Genomic DNA, 12,839 nt, shown 5'->3' with positions numbered 1-12,839 from the left:
TCTCCGCTGCTGTCAATTTCTGTAAAATATATTTTCTTATGAAATTATGCATTTCAGCTAGGTTGTCCAATCTATTTGCATATACTTGTGCAAAATATCTTAGGATTTTTAAACATCATCAGTTTCAAAGGTTATTACGTTGTTCTTATTTATTGGTTGGTGTTCCTATGATTTCTATCTCCTATTCTTTAGTTTAGCTCATGGTTTTGATGTTTTCATTTTTTTCTCAAAGGATAATTTATTATTACTTCTTTATAAAATATTTAACCTTAGTGTTTGCATTGTTTTTATTTTTTTCCTTCCTTTTGGTTTACTGTTTTCCAAGTTGTTGAATTTCAAATTTGACTCATTTAAACATTTTTATTTGTATTGACCTATGTATTTAAAGATATGAATTTTCTTTGATTAATGTTTTTATTATATACCATAAATTTGACATCCTAAGATGTCACTATCATTATTTTTAAAAATATTTTAATTTTGGCACAAATTATCCCTTCAAGTCTGGAATTGAGTAAATAAGTTTTTAAAAGTTTTGAGTGCCAGATTTTAACAATTTGTGTTATTATTTTTTAGTTTTATTGCATTGTGACTAGGAAATATTGTTTGTATTATTTCTACTGTGAGACTTGCTAAGGTTTTTTAATTGACCAGTTTGTATTAATATGAAGATGTGTGTGCCTTCTATTTTTGGTGTGTATAAAACTCTTATTAATTAGCTTTTTAAGGTTATATATATCTTTATGTATTTATTTTCCCACTTGTGTTTTTGTCTGAGTGTCTTTTATTATTAGTGTTTTTCTACCAATCTCTCCCTCAATCTGCTTGAGTTTGTTTATTTTGAAGGTGGTTGTGGCGTTAGTTCATTCAGGTATTTATAACTCTTATATCTTCATTGTTATTTCTGACCATTAGCACTATAGCATATCTATTCTGTGTGCTTTTTGTTTTGTTGCCTGTTTTAGTGTTTTTGGGTCTGAATTTTACTGCCTTATATTAGAATTGAAAATTACTACATTTGACTGGCATTTCATTTAATTTACATTGATTAAAATACCTTTGCATATCCTTTTATATTTTGCTTTTTTGAATCCATTTTGTTTATCTGTGGATCTTATATTCAGAATAGAATTTTGCTTTAAAAAAAATTAAAGGTGAATTAAGAACCTTTACATTTATTGAAGTCACTAATATATTTGTTTTCAGCTCTGTCATACAAAATCAACTTATTGTGTGTATTACATTTTATATTACTGTTTCATTCATTAGGTTTTCTGTATACTATTTTGTATTTGTGTGTTTTTTTAATTTAGCAAGATTTGCATCTTTGTTCTAGCAATTATATTTGTCCTAATACTTGTTACAATTCTGTCACTACTTCCCTTACTTATCTTTCTGTTATTTGGTTTGTTAGCTTTAGTGTTAAGTAATATCCATTTTTTTACATACTTTCTATGTGCCAGTCATTCTAGTCTTTTTCTCTCCTGCTTGTCTTCTCATTTCATAGTTGAATTATTTCTACTTTATCTAAGTTCATAACCTTTGCTTACTGTTCTTCCACAAACATCCCAACCTATCTTTTCCTCTTTGGTTCACAAATAAATATATACAGTGTTCATCACTACTTGATTTGTCAAAATTTCCCTAATCATCTCTTGATTAGCTAGAGCTCTGTCCAAGGAAGGGTTCATGAGCATAGCATCCCCTGAGTGCTTGAAAGCTTAATATTGTTTTCCTAAACCTTGATGCTTAAACATAATGTAGTTGTATATAAAATCATCTCACACCTTTCGTTACTTCATTGATAGTTTCTCCAATGTTTCCTTATTTTGCATATTTCTATCAAGAATTCTATGGTCAACCAAATCTTCTTTTGTTTCTCTGTGAAACACTTCTTTGCTGTATATCCAGAGGATTTATTTTTATATCTCAAAATTTAATAATTCTTTTAGAATACTTATTAGCATATGTCTTGTAGTTAACTATTTTTTCAAGTACAGATTGACACTTCCAGTACATAAAGATAACATTTCTTTTTGAAATACTTTCTTGAATTATATTTTAAAATATTACTTCTATCTCATTGTTTTATTTTTCTTCTTTAGTGACCCTAATTATATGTATTATGGATTGTTTGCTTCTATTTATCTCTTTGCTTAAATCATCTTTTTCTGTACCTACGATTATGTACTCTAATTGATGTTTTCTGTGTTCTGTCACCACTGGGACTCTACTCACCCCAGTTCTGTACTCTGAATCTGCCTCTGCTTAGGAATGGTTGTGAACTGTCAATATTGATTCCAAATATTCACTTACTTGTTATTGAAAGTTTTATAACTATCTCTTAATTATGCTGTAAGATATGGGTGATTTTGTTTTATAACCTTATTGAACTCTATTTTTTGGAGGACACATAAAGAGATTCAGATTGAGACAACTGAAATTTTATCATGGAAATCAGAAATTCACAATTCAATTATTTAGACAGTTTCAATATTTATATGCTCCCATATTGAATTTTCTACCTTAAAGTTTGGTATATTTGATAATCTTTTTGCAGAAAAAATACTTTCTAATAATTTTAATTTTGAAAAGTTACATTTACATTTGACAAAGGATATAGGATATTCTGGGAAAACATTTAAAAGTATTTGGTAAATTACTACTGCAAATATTTTACAATACTTCAATGAATGTCATGCTAGACTTTAAAGAATTTCTTAAGGTTTCTTAGTTACTGATACCATTATTGCTCATGAATACATATTATTAGTAGTTTAGGTCAATATTAAAGTATAAAATAGTTTCCACTTATATTTATCATAACCCACTAAATTGCATACATTATTCTGAAACTATGTCCTTGGGCCTGCAGTTTCAGTATCACTTAGGAACTTGATAGGAATGCACAATTTATAGCCCAATTCAAAACTACTACATCAGAATCTATGTTTTTAAAAAGGTCCCTAGATGATATGTATGCCCATTAAAATGGGATAAGCATTGATCTAAAATTATTTTAGTATTATCAAATGTTCTTTTAAAGTAGAAATTATTCTATTATTTAAAGGTGACATTGATTTGACATATTGATATGGCTTTTAATTTTGGATTAAAGATGGACTAACAATGGAATTCATAGTCAAATTAAGTCATCTTTTTAATTCTGGTCTTTTCTACATGGCAGAGGTTGGTATCAATGTCAAGAGATTCAGCCATTATTGCTTTGATTTTTCCTAGTGCTTATAAGAGATACACATCCACACACTGATGCACACACGTTGGGTTCTTGCATATATTTTTACTAAAGCAGTACTATCCAATAGAACTTTTTTTTTTTTTTGAAATGCTTTCTATCTGCAGTGTTTGGTACAGTAGCCGATAGGTACATGTGCCTATTGAGTTTTTGGAATTATTGAGAACTTGATAATTTTTAACTTTATTTAATTTTAATTGCTTAAATTTAAATTTACATGTGGCTATTGAGAAATTGGAATATGACTACTGTATCTGAAAAACTTTTTTTTTAATTTTAATTACTTAAAATTAAATTTACATGTTACTAGTGGCTCCTGTATCTGAAAACTCTAAAACAGAAACTGGCAAACTATGGCCTGCTTTTGTATGGTTCATAAACTAAGAATTTTTTTTAAATGTTGTTAAAGGATTGTAAACACACACACACACACACACACACATACACACACACACACAAGAATATGCAGTACAACCTAGACTATATGCAGCTTGCAAAGCCTAAAATATTTAGTATCTGGCCACTCGCAGAAAATGTTTGCAGATTCCTGTTCTAAAGTGTTACTTTTACTTAGTGCAGCATGCAGAGCTAGGAAATAAATTTAAAGCAGATATTTTGGTATGCACACCATTGTCTAGCATTGTCATCAAGAGATTTATAAAAAGAATTGCTTGATAGCTTTGCGTTTTGTTGTTATGAAGCATCAACTTAACTTATGCATTGAATATTCATAATGTTTTCATGTTTATGGTTGACAAATTTTCAGTAACATTCAAAATTTAATTGAAGCCGCGAAAGTTGTAAAGATCTTCAGCCTTATAAGACAATATTAGTGCTGGTCAAAGAAATCTTGCTGTATCATTAAGTATTCATGCTTACAGACTAGACAGAAATACAAAAAATTTAAAATTCCTTAGAAATTTCTTTTGGGCATCACTTCCTCAAATCAAAATTTTACTGAAATCCATTATTTTTTTGTATATTTTGTGGCAGCTATGACATCCACTTAGTCATCAGTTTTTCCCTCTAGATTCTGAATTTTAGGAATCTGCAAAAATCATGTTTTGTTGTAACTCCTGGAAAAAATTTCTCAAAAATGTTTGCATAAAAATATTGAAAATTTCAAATTATCAATTTCTCAGAAATCATAATTTATTATACAAAGCTTATTACATCACGAGCTGTAGATAAAATAATTTGAGTAACATTTAGCATTTCCTTAATTACTTCTGCAATAAATCTAATAATTCAACTTTATATATCATTTCTTAAATATGTGTCATATTACTTGATGCCAGTGTTTGTAGTCTGAATAAATATCCTTTCATAATATTATCAAGTTTTACTGTGATCTTTGCCAAATGCAGAAAATTTCAATTATCACTCTCAAACTTCTTTGGATGATCTTCTGAACACATTTGCTTTGCCAAAACCAAAATTATGTATATTATATGTTCAAAAATATGCCATCTCTTACTTTCATTAGTGTCTGTTCTTCAACAAAAATAGTTATTGATTATCTCAAGTGAGATTTACATTTTAAATACCTGACGCTGTGATTGCTGTTCAGTTTACTTTATTCATGTTTACTTACTCCCTGTAATTGATTATTGCTCATCCTCAAGTATTGATTGATATTGTTTATACCAGCAGAAATTCAAACTACAAGATTCTTTGCATAAAGTAAACAGCATATAGTGATTTTTTTTCATTTGAAAAGATCTGAATATGGCAAACATCCCAAAACTTCCTACCTGTGCTGACTTTTTTAAAGGCAAACTGTCTTTTATAAAATAATGATTCTTAGCAAAAATACCTCATTGATGAATACTAAAAATCTGTCCACAACTTGGGATTTTAGGGGAATACATTTAGTTTGATGAACTTTTCAGGATTTTGTTTTCTGCTAGTTTTTCTTGAAAGTCACTAGTCATTGTAGACATAGAAGTGGGAGATAATTTCACATCCTGTTCCATTAGTGATAGTTCATACTACATTCTGCTAAAACTAATAGCTCTGAGGGTTTTTTCCCCTACCATTTTTTTTTTTTATTTAATCCTCACCTACAATTTTTTTTTCAGTGTTATAAATAATTTTCTTTTTCTTTTTCTTTTTGTGCAAGGTTTCAATTGTTTTCTTGTCTCAATACTTTTTATTATAATAAAATAAGCTTATTATAACAATTGTGTTCTAATAACTTTATTGTAAATTTTATTGTGTTTCCACTACTTAGGGAAAATAATAAAGCATAATATAACATCATATGATATAATATATAGATTGCTTTGGAAAATAACAGCAGATTTTAACATAACATTTAGTTTTTCTAATGACCAAATTTCCACACTAAATATTTTGATTGTTTCATAATGAGTGGATCATTATATAGTAATCTCGTGTTTAAGCCTATGTCAGTGTTTGCTTTTGGATTACTACTGATTAATTGATAACAGTTACATAATGATTTGTATCATAATGAAGCACCTTCATAGATAGGGAACTCTGCAGTACATTGACAGTAATGTTGCCGTAAACATAATACAGTTGATGTGAACTTCTATAAAAATATATTAAATATAGCCACTGCATTAATGCAGTGAGAGATTTTTTTAATTTTATGAATACATATATGTATATATTACATACATATTAAAGTAAATAGACTAGATAGATATAAAGATTGATGGATATATCATTTTGGCATAATAAGTATGCAAATAAACTATTTCGGATTAAACATTTATAATAAAAATATAAAAATAAAAATGTTTGAAGAGTGGGACACCCTTAGAAGTGCTTTGCTTAACCTGAATAACCAAACCCATCCAGCAATTTAGTGAAACAATTTCACCCTTAACTTACATTTTCCCTCTTTCTAAAAGAATCTGCAATAGTCCTCATGGCAGAGTGGTTTCAAAGATAAATTGCATTACGTACCATCTGTTGATTAAATCATGACATTCTCCCACTTCTCCTTGAATAATTTATTTGTGGGATAAATTTATCAATACAGTTTTTTATTCACTAATTCTCTCTCAGGATTCTCCCCAGTTACTTATAATTTTGACACCTACCTCACCACATGCCCAAAGATATAAGAACACTATTGGTCACCATAATTTAGTCTCAGATTCCCTTCTTTCCCCAACACATGTCTCTTTATGTAAGCTTTGTTCTTTCCTTTCTCCTTTCTTCCCTTACTTCCTCTCTCCTAACTTTCTTCCTCTCCCTCCTGCTCCTTCCCTCCTTTCCTTTTTTGTTGACTCTCATCCTTTATTTATATAAAAGGAAGTAAATGTTGGATAAGTACATATGAAGAAGAAAAACAACTGGTTTATTAAACTTTTGAAAGGCCAGCTTGGAGAGCCTAAAATGATGAAGCAATAATGCCCAATAGTGATCTCATGCAATTAATGTCAATATAACTTGCAGTTTGTTAGGTTTTTTGTTTCCATTATGCTAATAGATCCATTGATATTTCACAATACTTTATATTTGGAACTCAGATTTTAATAACTAAATTCCATTTACATTATATAGTCTGTAAAAATGAGGTCCTCAAATATGGAAAAATTTCAAGTTATCCAGTTTAATTTAAGCAAAACAAGGTAGCCATAGTTAAAGCTGGATAACAGTAGTTGGAGTATTCTGAGCCAAAGAAGGATACCGTTCTTTAATTTGTAAAAGAAGTCATCTGCAATTGTTGATGGGTATTTGATTGGTCATACGCTATGTATTTTGGGTATTTGAAAATGGACAATTTATTTAAAAATATTTAGTGAAAGTAGAAATAAATTTGAAGACTTGTTTTTAAAACTGCATTGTAATAACTTACAAATAATAGCAATTCTCGTAATTCTATATACTGTATTCTTCTCTTGTGGAAAAAATTTTTTGTTATTATTATTTCTCTGATTTATCTGATTTTCAGTTTGTTGTATATTGTTTGTATTTCATTTTTCTATCATATATGGTTATAGTGTATTTCTAGTGGCAGCAGTTGACTTTCATAAATCAGTTTATTAATTCTATAGACAAGCTTGTTTCAAATAACTATTACAACCTCCACTTTAGCTCCCTGTACATTGATTCTATAAGTAGATACAATTCTGAAATGAAAATATCATATTTTACCTACAACTACAATGTTATGTTATATATTCTTTGAAAAATGATCAATAATATCCTCTAATAGTTTGTTAAAATACCACCTTGTAATCATTCTTCACATAAAAAAGAGTAAGAAGAGATTATAAGAGATTGATGCCAGCTCACTGTATGGACAATTAGCATTCTTACTTCTTTTAAGCCAGACATAGGCAATTTAATATTGTAGTCATGTTTTCCTTCTATTGGAGTGAATCCTAAAATAAAGGATGGAATAGTTGGTGCTTTTTTTTTTTAAGATTTTTATTTATTTATGTGTGTTTGAGAGAGAGAGAGCCAGCAGGAATGGGGCGGTGGTGGGGCGTGCAGAGGGAGAGGCAGACTCCCCGCGGAGCAGGGAGCCTGACATGGGGCTCGATCCCAGGACCCTGAGATCATGACCTGAGCCTAAGGCAGGTGCTTAATCGACTGAACCACCCAGGTACCCTGGTGCTGTTTTATACATAGGGATAAAAAAGACAGTGAACCACTTGGCTTGTATTTCTTCATGATATGCTGCTTAAAATGTATAAGGATCCAAAAGTGAACCTGTTGCTTAGCTTCACACAGTGTTCTTTTGTATATTTTTCAAGTGCTTCATCTTTTTATTCATCCTTATATGTTTAAAACATTCTGTCAATTTCAGTCTGTCTTCATGAAACAACTGTATCAAACTGGGACCAGGTTTTCTAGTTTGATTTTTAGTTTGTCCTCTGACTTTGGAGTCATTGCTGTGTCTTAGCTACTCAATGGTATGTAAATAGCATAAACAACTTTTTTTTTGTCTTATACCAAAAAAAATGGTTTTGAACTGTTTTTATTAGAATACAAACCTTCAGTTGACTCATTCTTAACATACTGAAGTAGCTTGATATTTTGGAACTGTATAGAAATTGATAGAAATTCTTTTGCATGACCTGAATATTGGCACAAATGGCATTAGGAACACTCCCTATTATATAGTTTAAAGATTATTTAGATAGGCCTACAGTTTGTACAAATTGTGTGTGGTCTTTCCATTACACAAACTTAGTTTGTTATAGTTAATTTTTTTTAAGTTCAGCCTTTAAGTTTATTTAAATTTTCTTTTTCAGGAAATGTACCCAAGAAGAGTTCTGAGAGAATATACTCAATTGTCCTTCTGTGATTAAACAAGACACTGCTGTATTTTGTAAGTTCATCTATTTTTATCCTAGATAGAGAAGACTTTCTTTGCAGAGAACCACATTTTTCATTGGAATTAGAGTCAAATTTTCTTTAATGGAAGGGTTTTAATTGATTTTGTTTTTTCAAACTATCTTTTACTTAGATTTTATTCAGTTTTAGTGAATAACATTTCTTTTCAAAATGAACTCTGTTTCCTTGTATCTATTAGCCAATATTTTAATGACTTGTGATAAGAACTTTATCAGTTGAAGAGCTAGATGAAAAGAGCAGTGCTGTCAGTAAAACTGATTTGTCTGGGCAGATATATTGGTAATTATAATGTCCTCCATTTCAGCAAACAAATATATTTAATTTTATCTGTAACAACTGCCTTATGTGGCCTCATGAAGGCAACTGAATACTGACTACTTTTGGTAAAAAATATTGATTTTATTTTGTTACTAATATAGCTTTTGCATTCAAGGATTATATTCATCATGATGAGATGTGTACTACATAACTTTGTTGTACTAGAATCTGTCTAATATTCATGCATTTCATATTATAAAAAGAAAACAAGCAAAGGCTTCTGTGTCAACCATGAATGACATTAAATTGAGTGGCTCCTGAACCTACAAATTTACAACCCTTCTGGTTATCTCAAAGTTAAAATATTTTGCTATTTCAGTTTCTAAACATTATGAATAGCTTACCCCCTTTTTTATAAGCTACCTTCAGATATTAAGATAAGATAGTCTCCTTGCCTCTAATTAGTTCCTATGAAAGACCCAGTAGATTGAAAGAATGTAATACATGTCATTTATTTTGACTTTTGCAACCTTTTCTTTTCTTTTCTTTTCTTTTGCTTTTCTTTTAGGCCGATTGTTTCCACCAAACAAAGGAAAAAATTATTCCATATCTCTCCATAATAAATGTAAGAGAGTTCAAATAAATGAAAAGATAAATTTAAAGATTTGTAATCCATGTCATTCTAAGTGCTTTTCATTGGGGTATTTTTTTAACCAGTATTTTTGAACAACTTAATTAGTGTTGAATATGATAACATGAAGACCACACTTAAAGACAGATTTTAGAAGCCTTTATAGTAATTTGGAGGGCATAAATCACTTTAGAAAGATCTTGAAATTGATGGAGAATCACATACAATAAAGGGAAATTTGTAAAGACAAATATTAACATATGTCAAGAAGAAAAATTACAGATGTAAAAGATTAACACAGAAATCTCTTAAATTAAATTATGGCATCAGAATTCCAACTTTTTTCAAACCCTATCCATTTTTATTATTTTTTTCAATTTAGTTGAGAAAGAATTGAAATACGTCTCTGTATGAGTTTAAAGGTGTACAGCATGATGGTTTGATTAACATATGTTATGAAACGATTACCACAATATGTTAAGTTAACATCCATTATCTCATATAGATAAAATAAAAAGAAAAGAAAAAAAAATTCTCCTTGTGATGAAAATTCTTTGGATCTACACTCTCAACAACTTCCTGTGGATAATGCAGCAGTGTTAGCTACAGTGTGTATATAGATGAAAGAATGGGGCGTGCAGAGGGAGAGGCAGACTCCCCGCGGAGCAGGGACCTGACATGGGGCTCGATCCCAGGACCCTGAGATCATGACCTGAGCCTAAGGCAGGTGCTTAATCGACTGAGCCACCCAGGTACCCTGGTGCTGTTTTATACATAGGGATAAAAAAGACAGTGAACCACTTGGCTTGTATTTCTTCATGATATGCTGCTTAAAATGTATAAGGATCCAAAAGTGAACCTGTTGCTTAGCTTCACACAGTGTTCTTTTGTATATTTTTCAAGTGCTTCATCTTTTTATTCATCCTCATATGAAAATTAATAAATTCTGCCATAGGAAAGAGATTGTTAAGAAATGAAAATTAAGGGTCTCCTGGGTGGCTCAGATGGTTAAGCGTCTGCCTTCGGCTCAGGTCATGATCCCAGGGTCCTGGGATCGAGCCCCACATCAGGCTCCTAGCTCAGCGGGGAGTCTGCTTCTCCCTCTCCCTCTGCTTCTCCCACTGCTCATGCTCTCTCTCTCTCTCTATATATATATCTGTGCCTCAAATGAATAAATAAAATCTTTAAAAAAAAAAGAAATGAAAATTAAAAAAAGTAACAAAAATCAAAGGCATAGACTGTGAGAAAACATTGGTAAAGCATATATCAAATAAGGAACTTCTATGTAGAATATATTAAATCACAAAACAATAAGAAACCAACCAATTTTTCTAAAAGTAGGCAAAAAACATGAAAAGATAATTCACTAAAGAAGATGTATGGGTGGCAGATAAACACAAAGACTAATGCTCAATACTGAGTCATTAGAGAGACAGGTTAAAACCACACTATCTATCTATCTATCTATCTATCTATCTATATGTATATATATATATATATATATATATATATATATATATATATATAGTATAGTTAGTTATAGTATAGTATAGTTAGCTATAATAATCATGTTGGAAGTTTGTACCTTTAGACCATTTTCCTTTAATTCCATCTTCCCTCACCCCCTGCCTCAAGTAACCACACATCTTTTTCTATGAATTTGGTGTTTTGTTTTGTTTTTTAAGATTCCACATTTAAGTGAGATCATACAGTATTTGTCTTTCTCTGTCTGACTTATTTCACTTAGCCTTATGCTTTCAAGTTCCGTCCATGCTGTCTGAAATGGTAGAATTTCCTTGTTTTTCTTTTTGTGGCTGAATATTATTCCATTGTGTGTGTGTATAATAGATAGAAGATAGATAGATGATAGATAGATAGATAGATAGATAGATAGATAGATAGATAGATAGATAATGTATATTATGACTTCTTTATCCATTCATCCATTGATAGCCACTTAGGTTGTCTCCGTATCTTCTTTGTTACGGTAAACAGTGCTGCTATGAACATGGGAGTGCAGCTATCTTTTCAAGTTAGAGTTTTTGTTTCTTTTGGATATATTCCCAGAAGTAGCATTGCTGTATCAAATGGTAGTTCTATTGTTAATTTTTTGAGGAAACTTCATGCTGTTTTACATAGTTGCTGTACCAAATACATACATTACAGTCCCACCATCAGTACATGGGGTTCCCTTTTTTACACATCTATGCTAGCATTTATTATCTCTTGTCTTCTTGATCATGGCCACTCTAACAGGCATGAGATGATATTTCATTGTGGTTTTAATTTGCATTTCTCAAATGACTGGTGATTTTGAGCATCTTTTCATGTATCTGTTGACCATTCATATCTTTTTTGGAAAAACGTTTATTCAAGTCCTTTGCCCATTTTTAAACTGGATTATATAGGATATATATATATATATATATATATATATTGCTATTGAATTGTAGGAGTTCTTTATTTTTTAGATATTTACCCCTTATCAGTTATATGGTTGGCAAATATTTTTTTTCCCATTCTATACATTGTCTTTTCACTTTGTGTATAGTTTCTTTGGCTGTGCAGAAGCTTTTAAGTTTGATATGGTCCCCCTTGTTTTTTATTTTGTTGTTTGTGCTTTGGCTGAGATTTCCAGAAAATCATTATCAAGACCCATGTCGAGGAGTTTTATTACTGTTTTCTTCTAGAGTTTCGTAATTTCAGGTCTTACATTTAAATCTTTAATCCATTTTAAGGTAATTTTTTGTGAGTGGTGTAAGGTTTGGGTCCAGTTTCATTCTTTTAAATGTGAATATCCAATTATTCCAGCACCATTTACTGAAGAGATTTTTTTCTCTCCATTGAATATTCTTGGCTCCCTTGTCAAATATTAGTTGGCCATATATACTTTGGTTTATTTCTGGGCTCTGGATTCTGTTCCATTGGTCTATATGTGTCTATTTTTATGCTAATACCTTACTGTTCTAGTCACTATAGCTTTATAGTATAGTTTGAAATAAGGAAGTAGGATCCTATTTTATTTTTCTTTCTCAGGAAAGAAAATTGGCTATTTGATTTGGCTATTCATGGTCTTCTGTGGTTCCATATAAATTTTTAGAGTATTTTTTTTTAAATTTCTGTAAAAAAATGCCATTGTAATCTGGATAGTGATTACATTGAGTCTATAGATGGCTATGGGTAATATAGATATATTTTTTTAAGATTTTATTTATTTATTTGTCAGAGAGAGAGAGAGAGAGCACAAGTGCACAAGCAGGGGGAGCAGCAGGCAGAGGGAGAAGCAGGCTCCCCCTGAGCAGGGAGTCCAATGCAGGACTTGATCCCAGGACCCTGGAATCATGACCTGAG

The 12,839-nt window shown here is 30.6% G+C and overlaps 1 protein-coding gene across 8 annotated transcripts in view; it reads left to right on the top strand.

The window, feature by feature from the left end:
• The window catches only part of MARCHF1 (membrane associated ring-CH-type finger 1), an 860,279-nt gene that overhangs the window by 271,224 nt on the left and 576,216 nt on the right, over window positions 1-12,839 (top strand). For 4 of the 8 annotated variants that reach the window (XM_032413128.1, XM_032413135.1, XM_032413125.1 and 1 more), the window contains exon 2: window positions 8,497-8,573. The exons of 2 other annotated variants lie outside the window; for them this stretch is intronic. The gene's annotated coding sequence lies outside the window, so the exon portion shown is untranslated. Of the gene's footprint in view, window positions 1-8,496; window positions 8,574-9,425; window positions 9,483-12,839 lie in introns of all 8 variants that reach the window. 2 more of the 8 variants (XM_032413124.1, XM_032413129.1) reach the window with 1 other exon arrangement.

Source organism: Phoca vitulina, unplaced genomic scaffold (genome assembly GCF_004348235.1).
Source record: "Phoca vitulina isolate PV1807 unplaced genomic scaffold, GSC_HSeal_1.0 scaffold14, whole genome shotgun sequence".
Lineage (NCBI taxonomy): Eukaryota > Metazoa > Chordata > Mammalia > Carnivora > Phocidae > Phoca > Phoca vitulina.
This window is presented reverse-complemented; position numbering and strand designations above follow the sequence as displayed.